Source organism: Sapajus apella, unplaced genomic scaffold (assembly GCF_009761245.1).
Source record: "Sapajus apella isolate SASKATOON/1434 unplaced genomic scaffold, GSC_monkey_1.0 scaffold23, whole genome shotgun sequence".
Classification (NCBI taxonomy): Eukaryota; Metazoa; Chordata; class Mammalia; order Primates; family Cebidae; genus Sapajus; species Sapajus apella.
The window spans coordinates 30,311,983-30,329,341 of record NW_022436963.1 but is presented as its reverse complement, the minus strand read 5'-3'; the positions used below and the strand labels follow the sequence as shown (position 1 = coordinate 30,329,341).

The 17,359-nt window shown below is 36.9% G+C and overlaps 1 long non-coding RNA gene across 1 annotated transcript; it reads right to left on the bottom strand.

Moving 5' to 3' along the window:
* Positions 1-1,119: 1,119 nt before the first annotated feature.
* LOC116559547 lies at positions 1,120-16,427 on the bottom strand. Its single transcript, XR_004272507.1, has 3 exons — positions 16,314-16,427; positions 11,534-11,536; positions 1,120-1,132 (listed from the first exon to the last, which is right to left on the bottom strand). It is a non-coding gene; the product is annotated as an uncharacterized LOC116559547 (long non-coding RNA).
* Positions 16,428-17,359: the final 932 nt, after the last annotated feature.

Sequence of the window (17,359 nt, the reverse complement as noted above, 5' to 3'; positions counted from 1 at the left end):
AACCATCAGATCTCATGAGACTTATTTATCACCACAAGAATAGTAAGGGGGAAACTGCCCCTGTGATTCAGTTATCTCCCACCAGGTCCCTACCACAAATGTGGGAATAATGGGAGATATCATTGGAGATGAGATTTGGGTGGGGACGTAGTCAAACCGTATCAAGGGCTAAATGAAAATATCTAGCACGCTCTCTCATCTTCTCATATCTGGACTTCTGAGAACTTACATATAGGACATAAAGACAAAAGCTTAGGTTAACAAAAGTAAATTTTGCTGCCAAGTAAACTCTGTGTTATCATTAAAGTGTGAGGTAATTGGAGGGTCTGTTTCTGCCCTTCCAAATTTTCTAAGCATCAGTGGTTGATTTTTCTATCAGCTGTTTCCTGTTGTGTGATATGAAGCAAGGTTCTTGGCCTCTGTTCAGTTTTATCTGTAGAGTGGACATAATCATAGTGGTTTGTATAAGGATTAGACTAAATGATTTATATTCAGTTCCTAGCACAGGACCTGATACATGGTAAGTTTACCCATTAAATGTTGGTGTTTATTCTCTATTGGAATGAAAATTATTCTCCAAGCCGAAGAAAGTCAAGTTGCAATTACTGTGCTATTCAAAGCAGAAATCACTAATCACTAATGAAAGACACAAAGAAGGGAGAGAGAATATCAGGGAACGTGCTAGGACTTGCCATCCTCTTTCATTTTCGCTTATCCATTTCACTACATTCTTTGTGGTCCAGCAAAAAATTCCCTCTGTTTCATAAAACCTTCTCTAAGTTCTGCAGCCAGGCTGATCTTCATATTTTAATTCCTATATTATTCCTTTTAGAGGCCAAGTACTAGATTGTGTGGTTATAAGTTATTATGGACTTTCTGTTATAAAATATAAATATATTTCTATCTAGGCAATAAGGTCAGAAGATTTTTGAGGAGAGATATAATCTTTTTTTTTTTCCTAATTGTTAGACGTGTTGGTCAGGCACAGTGGCTCATGCCTGTAATCTCAGCACTTTGGGAGGCCAAGGCAGGTGGATCACTTGAGGTCAGGAATTTGAGACCATTCTAGCCAACATGGTAAATCCCATCTCTACTAAACATACAAAAATTAGCCAGATGTGGTGGCAGGCACCTGTAATCCCAGCTACTCAGGAGGCTGAGGCAAGAGAAATTTCTTCAACCTGGGAGGCAGAGGTTGTAGTGAGCCAGATCACACTACTGTACTCCAGCCTGGGTAGCTGGGCAAGACTCAGTCTCAAATAAAAAAAAATTCCTTCTGTCTCTTTATCCTTTCCTCTCCCTTCTTCTCCCTTTCTTCCTTCTTCCCTTCCTTATTTCTCTCCTTTCTTCTCTTTTTCCCTAGTCCTTCATTCACCCTATCAAATAAGCCACATTAATTTGTCAAGCACCTATCAAGCACTGCACTATTACAGGTGCAAGGACTCTGCCCTTGTAGAGCTTAAGGTACAGCTGGAGAGATAGAGTACATCAATAAATTAACCATAATCATAATTATTCCATATATTATGCAATATAGAACACAGGAAGCACTATTAGAAAATCTCAGTTGAAGTCCTTTGCATATTTAGACCTCAGTAATATCGGTTTTGAATAACTGACAAGATCTCAGCAAAGAAAGCTTTGACAAATGGCTAGAAATTAAGGTGAGAGGATACCCTCACTACTGGCTAAGTGAGGAGTGGATGAAGGCAAAGGAAGACTGGACTCTATCTTTACTGCTGCTATGGGATTTCAGGGATATACACAGCATTAAGTTCAGCCTAGAGGAATTTATGTTCTGGTTAATAAGGGTTTCTTGAAGGTCACTTTGGCACTGACCTGTATATCACAGCTTTCCAGATAAAACATCTTCTAGTATTAAACTTTCTCTAAAAATGCTTATTGATGTCTCTTGGTCTTTCAGAATCAAGTCTTCATATAGATTTAATGACATTAACAAGAATATTCCAGAACTTATGCTATGCAAGTGATATGGTTTGGCTGTGTCCCTACCCAAATCTCATGTTGAATTGTAGTTCTCATAATCCCCACATGTCATGGCAGGGAACCAGTGGGAGGTAATTGAATCATGGAGGTAGTTACCGCCATGCTGCTGTTCTCTTGGTAGTAAGAATTCTCATGAGATGTGATGGTTTTATAAGAAACTATTTTGCTCAGTACTAATTCATTCTGTCTTCTGTTGCTTTGTGAAGAAGTACCTTCCACCATGATTGTAAGTTTTCTGATGCTTCCCCAAACATGTGAAACTGTGAGTAAATTAAACCCCTTTCCTTTATAAATTACTCAGTCTCAGGCAGTTCTTCATAGCAGTGTGAGAATGGGCTAATACAGTAAATACCATATTTTAAGTAAAACTCACATTTCCCACCTTTCTGAAAAAAAAAAAAAAATGGATGGCAGAGTTCTGTGGATCCACTATAGAACTATAGCTTCATGAAACAAATCAGGGTAAATAGCATATCTGCCACCTCAAATAGTTATCACTTCTTTGTAGTGAGAACATTTAAAGTCCTCTCTTTTAGCTATTTTGAAATATACATTATTATTGACTCTACTCACCTTGCTGTGCAATGGAAAACCAGAACGTATCTCTTCTAACAGTAACTTTGTGCTTGTTGACCAAGCTCTCTCCTTTCCCTGCCCATCTTTTCCATCCTCAGCCTCTGGTAACCATCATCCTACTCTCTACTTCCATAAATTTGACTTTTTACATTCCATGTGTAAGTGAGATCACATATTTATCTCTGTCCCTGACTTATTTTACTTAATATAATACAAGCCCTCTAGGTTCATCTATGTTGTCATAAATGACAGAATATCCTGTTGTGTTTTTTAAGGCTGAATAGTGTTCCATTGTATATATATACCACATTTTAAAAATCCATCCATTGATGGACACAGGTTGTTTTCATATCTTGGCTAACGTGAATAATGCTTCAATGAACATGAGAGTGTAGACATCTATTTAACATACTGATTTTAATTCCTCTGGGTATATACCTGGTAATGAGATTGCTTGATCATATGGTAATTTTATTTTTAGTATTATGAAGATCCTCCATACTGTTTATACTAATTTACAGTACCACCAACAGTGTCTAAAATAGATGTTGAATATTTTTTATACATCTGTTAATCATTTGTATGTCTTTTAAGAAGTGTCTATTCAAGTTATTTGTCTATTTTTAAATAGAGTTATTTGTTTTCTTGTATTAAGTAGTTTGAGTTCTTTATATATTTTGGATATTGGCCTCTGATATATAATTTGCAAATATTTTCTCTCAATTTGTGGGTTGTCTTTTCACTCTGTCAGTCATTTCCTTTTAGTTTGATGCAATCTCATTTGTCTACTTTTGGGTTTATTGCTTGTGGTTTTGGGATCATATCCAAGAAATCTTTGTCCAGATCACTGTCATATAGCTTTCTCCCTGTTTTCTTCTGGTAGTTTTATAGTTTCAGGTCTAAGTCCTTAACTGATTGTGAGTTGATCCTGTATAAGAGTGAGATAAGGGACATTTAAATTTTGTGGTTCTTCAAGCACAGTTTATTAAAGATAACATCTTTTCCCCATTGTGTGTTCTTGGTACCTTTTTTGAAAATCAATTGACTGTAGACATGTGGGTTTATTTTTGGGCTTTCTATCCTATTCCATTGGTTGATGTGTCTGTTTTTATGCCAGTATTATGCCATTTTGACTATTATTGCTTTGGAATATATTTTGAAATTAAGTAGTGTGATGTCTCCAGCCTTGTCCTTTTTGGTCAAGATTGCTTTGGCTATTTGGTGTCTTTTGTGGTTCTGTATGAATTTTAGGATTTTTTTTCTATTTCTGTGAAGAATTACATTAGAATTTTGATATGGAGTGCATTAAATCTGTAGATTGCTTTGGTTAGTATAGACATTTTAATAATATAAATTCTTGTAATCCATGAACATGGGATATCTTTCCATTTATTTGTGTCATTTTCAATTTCTTTCATCAGTGTTTTGTAGTTTTCAATATAGACATCTTTTACTTCCTTGGCTAAATTTACTTCTATGTATTTTCTTATGCCACTGCAAGTGGGATTATTTTCTTAGTTTCTTTTTTCAGACAGTTTGTGGTTGTGTATAAAAACACTACTGATTTTTGCATGTTGGTTTTGTATCCTGCAACTTCACTGATTTCATCAGTTCTAGTAGTTTTCTTCTTGTGTGTGAAGTCTTTACTATTTTTTATATATGATCATGTCATCAGCAAACAGACAATTTAACTTCATATTTTCCTATTTGGATTCATTTTATTTCTTTCTCTTGTCTAATCGCTCTGGCTAGGACTTCTAGTACTATGTTGAATGGAAGTAGTTAGAGTGGCCATCTTTGTCTTGTTCCTGATCTTAGATGGAAAGCCTTTGACTTTTCACTGTTGAGTATAATGCTAGCTGTGGGATTGTCATATATGCCTTTTATTTTTTTGAGGAACATTTCTTCTATATCTCATTTGTCAAATTTTAATATAAAAAGATGCTGACTTTTGTCACATGCTTTTTCTGCATCTATTAAGATGATCCTATGGTTTCTGTCCTTAATTCTGTGAATATGATGGCTTACATTGATTGATTTATATATGTTGAACCAAACTTGCGTCTCAGGAATAATTCTTACTTGATAATCCCACCACTACCTTTTATAATATCTTGCTGGTGCAGGGAGCAGGGAGGTGTATAGCAAGGGAGATTGGTGGTTTAAAGTCCACAACTATCTGTTATCATTTAACTCCTGATTTGCAGGCACAGAAGATTATACCCAAGCCATCATTATCTGGATGCTATATCAGGGCAGATCCTTATTTATTTTAATGCCATCTCATACCTCATGGAGAATAGGCTTTATTTTGCTTTGTTAAGGACACAGTGGCTAGAGTCCACTTCACTGTCACTAATGAGTTAAAAAAAATCTATTTTCTGAGGCCCTAGTACATCAGATGTGAAGTGAATGCTACAAATCTGCTTAATGAGTCTTGAATGTTAACAGTGTATTGGCATATTTAAGACAAATTGCAATAGTCAGAAATTCCTCTGTGGTTTCCTTTCAGGCCTGTGAATGGAAGTAAGTTAACTCTATGGTTTTCTGGCAGTTTTAATCTTTAATTTTTTTTCTTTTGGTTTGGAACCATGAAGGATGATTATCTACAGAATGCCTCTTGGCAGATGGAAGAAGCATCCCAAAGGTCTCAAAGTAAAATCCTATACCAATGTTTAGCTAGCATGATTATGTATTTTCCAGGGGGAAAATAGTGTGCATAAAAATGCGGTGATATTTATCACAGAAAAAATAGCGTACATTTAGAGACTCAGAAAGCTTTCAGAGGAGACAGCTTCTTTTGCTTTTGAGAGCCATTAATCATTGCCACACAAAGGGCATTTCTGGTGTCTGGAGATAAAAGAATACAAGAGAAATACGCTTAAGAATCCTCTTTGAAATAAAAGAAGATTAGAAAAACAAAATGTAGGTGGGGCACACAATTTTTCAGCCTCTACCACATTTTAATATATAATGTTGTGCATCCATATATGGTCTATAGCCTTGAAATATTTATGTATGCTAGTCCTAAAAATACCTTGTCAGAGATATCAATGGACTTAGAAGCATACTTACTTCTAAGTATTTAGTATATTTTACAGTTTTATTGATCGTCGGAAGAGATATCTCTAGGAATGGCCTGATGCTGCTAGGGGAGCTTTAGTTTCTCTCTGATGCTCTACCAATGAGTCATTCTGATGTCCAAGTACTTCTCAGTGAACTTTAGCATTAAAGATAAAAGTAGTATGAGGCAATATTGGAGGAAGTTTTGTAGTCTCAACCCTGATGGGAAGACAAGTTATTCTTCTGAGAATTTCAGTGAAGACATTGCTTTGAAAGGCAAGAGGCCAGAGAAGGCCTGAAAAATCACGGCCATTGTTTCTGACAATAGTGAGTGTGTTGATCAGATTAAGCAAGACCAGCAGGCTACATTTTGAGTGAGTCCTGAGAATTCTTGTGAGCATGTCTCTCTTTGTGTATGCTACACCAATTTCTGGCCCTTGACTATTGTCAGTCTGATGGATAGCTGGAGCTAAAGCTTTAGGTGCAAGGACAGCTGGGTATGAGAAAGTGTAGTACTCTTGAGAGAACTCTGGTTAATCTTAGGGCTATGCTTCTTAAACAGGGTTTGCAGAGGTTTCGAAAGCCACAGAATAAATGTGGCACATTTTCCTGGAGAGTCTTTACTAGAGATTTGGGGTGAAAATCATCTTTGTTGATATTAAAAGAAAGAACACATGCATTGTGAATTGGAAGGCAACAATAATGTGAATTTTTAATATAAAATCAGAGGTTTTAAAGAAATAATAAACTTATAATAGGTGGATTTAGGTTGCCTCCCTAACCCTTATCTCAGGGAACAGGTGAAAATTCTAGTTTACTCTATAAGCCCTCTGTTGGACATTTTTGAGCGATGAGATACATTTTTTTCATAAACCCAGAAATGATCAAACACTTATCATTGACTAAACTAGAAGTTTTAACACTGAAATTTCAACTTGAAAATGTTTAGTCCACAGGCTGAATCTGACATGCTGGTTAAATCTAATCAATAGACATGTTTAGTTGGATCCATGCTCTGTTACTTTTTTCATTTAGTTGCTAGGAATCAAATTCATCCTAATAATCCAGTTTCTCTTTAAAAATAAAAGGGAAGATTTGGGAACATTGAGCCTGGTCTCTTGCATAACAGGACTCAATTAGGGCTAAATAGTGCTGTCCCCTTTACATAGTAGCTCACTCCAGTTCAGACCCAGCCCACTTCCCTCAGTGTGTTACCTGCCTGATTGCTCTGGACATTTCCATTTGTGACCCCCAACTTCAGCTAAGATATCACCAGAGTTTTTCTCACTTTATCTTTACAGGATTCATGTCTTCTCCGAATTTTGGTTATGTGTCTTCCCAATGACCATGGCTTTCATGGTAATCTGCAAAGAGATTTAGATTTTTTTTGCATTGTGTGGACTAGTCCTTACTTAAGTATTAATTTCACCTGTATATGGAGAAGCTACTGTGCACAATAGCTGTCTGAAGACTGAATCCATAGGTTAATGTCTGCTGCCGTGATATCACGAACCTACAAAAGCTGCCCATTTCTGCTTTTCACCCACTCTTTGGCTGAAGGTAACCCTTTCAGTTGTCATCATTCATTTTAAAACGTATTGTGAAAGAGGCAAACAACAACTTTGTTATGAGGAGCAAGTGTAGAAAACTTGATTTCTTAACAGCTATAGTGTGAGAGAAAGACTCTTAGAAAGGGAGTTAGGGACCATGTGTTGCAGTCCTAACTCTGCGCTTACTTTACGTTCTCAGGCATGACAGGTGACTGAGTTGGTGATGTTCAGCTTTCTGTTCTGATTCGGATGTTAGATCACCTGCCTTGCGTGTCTCACAAGTGTATTGAGAAACTCAAATGTAGCAATGTAAATGAAACAGCTTAAAGACCATAAAATCTTTACAAATGTAAGATATCTAGTTCATAGAGAATTCTAAATTGGTAATTTCTTTTCCCTGTGACCACCAAAATCTCATACAGTTAAGTGCTTAGTAGTCATTTTACCAGGTGGTGATGTAGTTTCTATTTTTAAAGACTAAAGAGAAAATTCAATTACAATAAAATGTGTCTTTATTGGCTGAGTTGGGCCTTAAAACGATAAAAGAATTTTTGCTATCCCTTGTTCAGTGAATACCAGAGTTGTCTATCACTCTTTATTATTTCTAAACAAGAAATAATAAAGTTATATAAAAATGTGTTTGATTTTTACAGGCTTAGAGGTCACTGAGACCAGCTTTATATTCATTATTTGTTAACACCATTTTTCTTTCGTGCACTGTGGAATTGTGAGGGTCTTTTTCCTTTTGGGCAGTCAGGAATATGAATTTGTTTTATATTGATCTGCTTATGGTAGTTGGTGTAACAGCATCTTATAGCAGACGTGCTGCTGGTCATATCTCATTTTACCTTTTATAAAAATCTTAGCGTTTCTCGTATGTGGCAGAAAACATCAATGTTTCTCCTTGAACAATGCTGAACAAGTCATTTGATGTTTTCTGGCTTGGCTCTTAAATCTTGTGTGGTGTGGATTAAAAAAAAAAAAAGGAGACGTTAGGGATTCTATAATTAATCTCATTCTTCAGAGCTTTCTAAACAAAACTTTGAAAGGCACTAGATTTTCTACAGCCATGGAGGTTTCTGGCATTTTACATTTATAGCGATGAGTTGCACAATAATCCTTTTCAAAAGCGAAGCAGAACTCCATTTGTTCTGTTACTTATGGTGACCTATGGTCAGAATTTTAAAAGCTGTTCTGGAGTTTAAAATGTAGAATTTAGGACCACAGATACAGTCTATCCTGTAAAAATTATTTTTTAAAAATTTCATTATTTCTTTGAACAAGCCAAGAAATTGTTAAGAAACTTGTATTTTAGAGAGATCTGTCCTTTATAAATACTACACTGTAGGTCACACAGAAATTACCCTAACTCTATTTAGAAATGCCTTACTAACCATCGATACTTCATTCAGTATTTTTCTCTTTACAACATCACTGACAGTTGATGATAAGATTTTATGTTTCTTAAAGTGTGTTCTGTAGAACACTGGTTCCATGAGAGGCCTCCTCAAAGTAGGGTTCAGCAGTGAAGTAAGTGTTAGCATGGCTTGGAGTCAGCTTACATCGTGATCCCTCTCCTTTGAACATAGTTCTCTTTTCTCCTGGTGATACCAGTGAGTAGTTGGATTTGGGACCAAGGAGAACTGTATCATTACTTCCCTAGCTCTAAGTATTATTAACAGCCTTTTGACTCCACTGTTCAACCTTCTCATTGACATTGATTTTTGAGCCCAGCCTGGCACCCCTTCACCATAACTAGGGCAATTGCAGGTTATAACCTGCCTAATCTACCTAAAATAGATTTTTAATGGTTATCTCCTATTTTAGAAGTAAAAGTACTTTTCAAAAGTCCATAGGCTGAAATTCAAACTCCTTGAATTAGCATTTAAGACCCTTCATTAGCTTGAGTGTAATTTACAGATTCCACCTTGCCTTTTAAATTTTTTATTCTTCTTCTTTAGAATTAGTCATTATCATCCGACTCCTTTGCCTGAAGAAACAAATTCAAATCTGCGTTTTCCTAATTGTCCAGCCTTGTCCCCTGTTGTTTTCCTCCATATCCTGTACTCCATCTTCCACCAAACCATTTCAGTTCTTAGATTGTTTCTTAAATATCTGTATCTTTGCATTTAATATTTATTCTATCTAGAAAACTATTTTTATTTAGTGTTTGTGTGTTCCTACTCATTCTTTTAGACTTAGAATCCTTACTATCTTTGCCAGGCATGGTGACTCCTGCCTGTAATCCCAGTGCTTTGGAAGGCTGAGGAGGGCAGATCACAAGGTTAGGAGATTGAGACCATCCTGGCCATGGTGAAACCCTATCACCACTAAAATACAAAAACTTTGCCAGGCATGGTGGTGGTCACCTGTAGTCCCAGGTACTCAGGAGGCTGAGGCAGGGGAATCACATGAACCCAGGAGATGGAGGTTACAGTGAGCCTAGATAGTGCTACTGCACTCCAGCCTGGTGACAGAGCAAGACTGTGTCTGGAAAAAAAAAAAATCCTTGCCATCTTTGTGATCTATTTTCCTCATCCTTTTCTACTCCCCAACCATTGTTAGGTGCTTGCTCCCTGTCTATTTGCAAAGCTCTGGTACAATATGTGTCACAGTGAATTAATTGATTTATTAGTTGGTCTTCAGACTGAGAATTTCTCTGGCCAGCACCTTAGTTTTAATTTATTTATAGTTCTTGGGCCTAAGAGTGATTGACATGTAACAAGTTCTCAACAAATATTAATTGATAGTGATATCAATTATGACTAAAGCTTATTGAATACTTGCTATGTGCTAGCTATTATCTTGTTTAATTTTCATTTAGTTTAATCCTCATAACTTAATTCCTGAGCTAGCCATTCTAAATATCTCCATTTTATAGGCAAAGAAATTTAGAGGCTCAGAGTAGTCAGGTGGTGACTTACCCAAGGATCCACAATTACAAATGACAGAAACAGGATCAGAAGCCAGGCTGCCAAATTGCAAAGCTCTTATTTTTAAGCACTGCATATATTCAGTCATTTCTATCTCTATAAACATTGGCACATTTATGGAATAACTTTTTCCTTGTTTTTTTCCCTTTTATCAAATCTTTCTGTCTTGTAAGGCACACACCAAAATTTACCTTTCTAACCATTTGTTCCATGACTATGTCAGCCTTACCTTCTTATAGATTGACTCATTTGGCCATACGAAGTTTAGTACTCTAGCCTGAATACTTTAAATTCAACAATTTTCTTATCAATTCCTTGACTCTCTCTAAACTTCAGTTGTATTCTAAATGACACACTATTCCACTTCCAACATAAACACACACACTACAGTTCTGGACACTCAGTAGAAGTTAACAAAAATTATTGATTTTATACTATACATGGGAGTCGCTTTCATTGTTTTTCCAGTATGAGTCTCTAGAAGATTGGAGGCAGGCTGGGAATATGAGTTGGTTATCCAGTGTGAACATTCATCCTTGTCAAGTTGTCTTCACTTAAGGAAAGGGTTAACTACTTTCAACAAAGAGAGGACATAAAGCAAAATAAAACTGACATGTTAAAATAGTGGCATCACTGCTATAGATGCTCAATGTGGAAAGGACGCTTTGAAGTCCGGAAATTCACCACCCTCTAAAAACAGAAAAGGAAACTGAGGGATACTTGTGCTGCTTCTTGCCTTGCTCCAAATCCCCAACTTTAGATACAAAACCTGGATAGAGAATTGGGATCTCCTGGTGATTTCAGGTCCTGTGCTATTTCTCTTTTGGACAGGGACTTCTGTGAGTGAATAGGCAAAGGGTCAAATGCAAATTCTTTGCACTTCCGAGTGTTCCAGACTGCAACCCTGGCTCTATGTGAGACTGTGCTTTGGACTTCACCATGTGTCAAAGGAGATTATGATAGTGAGTTATGGAGCAGTACAAGCAGCCAAGCAGCTCTAAGAGAGGATTAAAGAATTGATTGTTGATAGTTGGCCTATATAATAATACATCAGGCCAAGTAGATACAGCTGGCTAGGATACCAGTTAGGCATTTCCAATCTATTCCTTTACTCTTTGCTGATGTGGCCTTTTGAAAGAAGAGGTGATAACTGGATGGCTAAGTGCCTAAATATATTGTGTCTGTCCTTTGAGGGGTGTCCAAGAATTACTTAATGGTCCCTGGAAGGTTTTTTTTTTTTTTTTTTAAATTACACACTCAAAAATACAGTTGAATTGAAATGGGAGCATCCAGAATAATGACTATGCTCTGAACCAGGCTGTGAGGTGCATGTCCTTGTGAGCAAATGACGGTCCCATGCAAGGGCCTCCTACATAACCATTATTACCAGTAAATAGATTGCACAAACTGGTCCTGCCGTGCTGCCAAGTCTGGCAGAATTATTTTTTCCTTTAGGTTCTAGTATATGCTGGTTAATTTCAATAAAAATGAATTTTTGTTGAAGTCATAGAGGGCTATTATTCTATTTGAGACTGTCTTAAAGGCTGCAACAGGTTCCTTGTCAACAGTGTGGCAACCTTGTAATTGTTTAAATGTATATTCAATTTGTACATTAAAAAAGTCTTCTGAAGGAAGACACAGGCGGAAGGCAGAAAGCTATCACACATTTTAAAAGCTACATTCAACTCCTTGCCACATAGATGCACATACACCCTCATGCGCATATATATAAATACATACAGCTTTAGGAAAATATATCCAAGTTAATGTTTATAGAGCCACAATCACGTTCCAGGCATCAAATTCCCTGTTATAAGAGGTAAAGGAGTTTACTTTCCTTTGAGAAGATACCACAGTAAGTCTTCACTTCAAGTTAATAGGTTCTTAGAAACTGCAACTTTAAGTGAAACAATGTGTAATAAAACTAACTGATGTAAATAAGAGTTAAGTTCCTAGGGCATATTTCTGGTCACAAAACATCACCAAATTTATAAATAAAGACCCAAAACACTTCTATTAAGCATTGAAATAAATGTGAGCCATGTGTATACTTAAGAAAGAATAATAAAAACAAGGTAATGTCTATCCAGTTTTTGATGAATCAGTAGATTACAGTGGTTGTAGTAATGGTAGGTTTAATCAAGGAATAAATGAAAAGTAAAAATTGTCAGGAGCCCCTCTGACCACCATGCAGTTCAAAAACAAACAATAACAAATAGGGCGGGCTTGCTGGGTGCTTTTATACTGCATAGTTTATTGTCTTGCATCTGTATGTTCACTGTACACTTCACAATTTTTTTTTTTTTTTTGAGATAGAATCTCACTCTGTTGCCAAGCTGGAGTGCAGCGGCACCATGTCAGCCCACTGCAACCTCCACCTCCCAGGTTCAAGCGATTCTTGTGCCTCAGCCTCCCAAATAGTTGGGATTACAGGCACGTACCACCATGCTAATATTTTTTTGTATTTTTATTAGAGATGGGATTTCACCATGTTGGCCAGGATGGTCTCGATCTCCTGACTCCGTGATCCATCCGCCTCAGCCTCCCAAAGTGTTGAGATTACAGGCATGAGCCACCATGCCCGGCCTATTCCTTATTCTTTTCAAACCTGTTTATTCCATTTCTGGGTCATGGGTGGCTGGAACCTATCCCAGCAGCTCAGGGTACAAGGTGGGAACTGACCTTGTACAGGACTCCATCCCATCACAAGGTTCTCTCATACATAGCCACACTTATTCCCAGTGGGACACCTTAGACATGCCAATTCATCTAACATGCAGAGCTTTGGAATGTGGGAGAAAACCAAGGTACCTAGAGAAAACCGATGCAGACATGGGGGAGTATGCCAACTCCACACAGACAGTGGACCTGGCTAGGAATTGATTTTTTTCTCTTATCAGTTCTATTACAAAACAATGTTGAACAAAGCAATACTATTATTCATTAATCTATTCATTTACCAAATATTAATGGAGCACCTGCTATGGCCAGGCACTGTGCTAGGGCTGGGGATACATGGTGAACAAAATCGTATATAGTCACTAGGCTCATAGAGCTCAGTTTATTGATTTGAGATAGTCTCAAGCCAAGTGAATATATAGATAATTGTAGAACTACCACTGAAATAAATGTCCTGAAAGAAAGGAACATGGTTCCATGAGTATGTATATAAAAGAAACCAGTCCAAGATTGCAGTAGTGATCAGGGAATGAAAGAACTTTGAAGCTGAAATTGAAGGACCAGCATGAGATAAAATGTAATGAATATCTTAAAGAAGATACTATAAAAACATGATATCAAGGTTGTAGGAAAAATGAAATTTGGATCGGGAAAGTCAGAAAGACTTTGCTAGAAGGTGGCAGCTGAGTCTTGAAGAATGAGTTATGAGTTGCATAGGTTTGAGACCTTTAGGATCTCTGGTATATCACTTAATCACTAATGCATTATTCCTTTGTTCTGCAATTTAGTTTTTCATCCAGTGCTTTATTTATTCATAATCCCTGGAGTTCCAGGTATATGATGGGCTCTGTGATAGAAAGGCATTGGGAAAATAGACAAAGAATAAAAGCTCACATTCCATAGAATAAGATAGACCTGAAAACAATGTCCTGTATTTTTTATGCTAAGTATTTTCCAACTATTACATATTTCTCTAGTAGGCCAAGTAGCTTATTTCTCAACTGACATGCTTCATTCTGTTTTCTAGACAAGCAGTTTTACAAAGCTGAGCTGGACATTCTGAAGTATTGCCAGTTGTTGAGAGTTATATTATAAATAACTGATTACTAATCATAGGGAAAGTATTACATTTTAAGAAAATTTACAAAATAGAACTGATTCAAGGTCACCCCTATGCAAATACCATGTTCAGTGTAGATCTTGGATGCTTTGTGAGTAGGAGCAAAGGGCAGAGTTTCAGAAAACCTGAGGGATAATTATATATAATCTGCAGTTCATGTTATGAGTGCCAGCTTCCATGGTGTGGGTTATGGCCATATAACTGTGTGACAGGGGTGTATGTCATCTGTCACATATACCTGGTTGAGAGTCATTGGTGGATTGTGGGCTCCATGAGAGGATAGTTCATGAATTAAATATTCTTTTTCTCCCCCTGCCCCAGATTGCTACATTCATTTGTCCATTTATTCATTCATTCTAATCACTTTCATTTATTCAACACATTTTTTATGTGTGGTTTTCTCATTCCATTTCTGTCGCTCTGGAATTAGAGAGCTTATGCATATTACGTCAGGTGGGGAAATTGACCAGGATGGCCAGTCAGAGACTTTGCATCTTAAACTCTGTTCAGTAAGGAAGGAACTATGTGCAATAAAGGCAGAAATAAATTTATATGTGTCAGGCTTCATCCTAGGTGCTGGGGATTCAGTAGTGGGGGAAGCATAAGAAACAATATCTGTCTTCACGAAATCTACATTTTAGTTGGGGAGATAGAAAATAAGCAAATGAAATGAATAAATGAAATTTAAAATGTGCTAGTGATAAATATTACAGGCAAAATAAAGGAGGAAGAGAGGAGAGGCAAGAAGTAGAGAAGTGGTGATATTAGTGGTGTTGTGGTAATAGATGAATGGCCCTGGAAGGCCTTGCTAAGATGATACTTGCATGAAGACATGGAGAATATTAAGGTGCATAATAGTTGTTCATAAAACATTTTCTTGGGCAAATATATTTTGTCTCAGTGTGAGGTGACATTTACCTGGTGGACCAAGCAGCGAAAGGAATAAAGAATATTATTTTTGCCTATTTCCTAAGGTTGAATGTCAGTATCATCGTGTTGTGAAAAGTAGACTGGTCTTACTTGAGTTTGGAGAGTAGAAGGAATAGATGGAGGAAGGAATGGTCTGGCACAGGCTTAAGGAAGGAAATGAAGGAAGTAAATCAGAGGTGTTCAAAGAGAATACTCAACTGAGTTGAGAGGCTATCTGGATCCCCATCTTCTCGGTAGTAGCCAAAGTATATATCTCACTGACTTCTCAGTTTACACAGGTTATCATCTTTTCCCTTAGACCATACTTCTGCTGAGGAAGAATTGTATTATGCCTTCTCAGAATCAAATAAGTATATGCATTTTTTTTTCACATCAAGCTCTCAGTCATTAATTTCTCTTCAAAAACTTTCAGGCCACTAACAAAAATAAATTATCAGTAATTGCTGGCGATGGCTGATTTGTCTGGGATTATCACTGGAGTATAAAATGCAATTTAGAATCTAATTATGATTATTATTACATTTCATTCACTAAATATGGTGACCTTCTAATTTAGAAATTTAAGATGCTTATTAGATAAATGTTAAAATGGTGCTGTTTTAATTGTAATTATATTTTTCCAGTTTCCTTTCAATTTGATTATATAATATTTTGTTTGATTGGTATTGGGGACTGGGGTGGGGAAGTAATGGCCATTTCTCCTACTGTCTTCTATGAAGCCAGACATTAAAGAGACTTCTAAAACTGTAAAACAATGTGATTCTTCTTGATATTTTACTTTTTGGAAAAATATATTTTAATTTTTAAGAATCCTCACACCAAAAAGTTTGAGAACTACTGGTTAGAGGTCAAGAATACAGACATTGAAGTTAGCCTGTTACTGAGCATTTGGTGATCCTTAGCAAGTTATGTACCTGCACAGTGCCAGATACTTCACCTGTAAGATGAATACCTATGTCATATGACTATTTTGAGGTGTAATTGAAAGAAGCCATGCCACATAGTAAGCATTCAGTAGATATTTGGTATTATAACTTGCACAGCTCCCTGTCTGTGAGGTCAGAAAACTGAGGCAATCAGATTAAATACCTTGGCTGAGGTCACACATAGGGTCTGTGTCAGGACTTGTCTTCTGATTCTCACTACCCCACATTGGCTTTCTAGTACCTTTATCAGCCATTGGCTCCAAAGTTGCTCAGAGCCATAGAATTATTATTTAGTGATTGCTCTTTGGAAACTAAAGGGGGGAAAAGATCTTTTCTATTAGATGTTTTGGGAAGTTAAAGTGATGATGGTAGTTTGTATTATCCTGTTTTCACACTGCCGATTAAGACATACCCAAGACTGGATAATTTATAGAGAAAAAGAGGTTTAATGGACTCACAGTTCCGCACGGCTGAGGAGGCCTCTTAATCATGGCAGAAGGCAAAAGGCATGTTTTACATGGCAGCAGACAAGAGTGAAATGAGAGCCAAGCGAAAGGGGTTTCCTCCTATAAAACCAGCAGAACTCCTGAGACTTATTCACTACCACGAGAACAGTATGGGGGAAACCGCCCCCATGATTCAGTTATCTTCCACTGAGTCCCTCCCAAAACATGAGGATATTGTGGGAGCTACAATTCAAGATGAAAGGGTGGTGACACAGCCGGACCATATCATACTTCTAGTTCATTATAACTGTATGACATTTACAGTTCTCTAACCACTTTAAATCTGATTATCTTCATCCCTATAAGATAAACAGAGCAGGTGATTTTGTCTCCATTTAATAGATGAGGAATTCTGGTACTCAGGGAAGGTTAAATGACTTGCCTAGCATTTCATGACAGATCAAGCATGAGACACCAGGTCTTCTAACTCCTTTGTGTTACATTATGCAGCTGTTCAGTATTGTAAATATTATCTAACCTAAGGTCTTAATTTCACAAAGGAGAATGAGTCCCTTAGAGGTGAATTGACTTTCCAAGGGCACAAAGGACCCAAATAAGTTGGAGAAGAAGCTAAAATAATAAATGTGGGGTAGGGATTATTTTGTTTCTTTGTTAGATGTTTTAGTTTACCCCAGTTTAATGATAATCTGTTTTCTTCTGGTTCTAGGTTGTATAAACACTGCAGGGCTATTGTTTTAGTGGTTTAATTATCGTGGTTTGGGTAGTGTATATTTTGCCTAATCAGCCAGGTTGTTTAATGGCCCTTGTTCCTGTGTTCTCTGCGTTTAAAACCCCAGCTTTATTGTGTTGTGGGTCGTGTTGGAGGCAACTGGCTTTAACTTGCACCAGGGGATACATATATTGCATCTCAGGACTGAGCTTCACTTCAGATATTTGCAAATTTCAGTTTTATACACTTTTCATGTTAGACTCAGTGATCTGAGTATTTGTTCTTTTTTTGAGAGAGGGAGGAGGAAACAAATGATTGATATCAATATCAAGTCATTGGGGCATTATGTATTTTTATGTATTTTTATGGAAAAGAGGTATAATGTCAAGAAAAAAACTA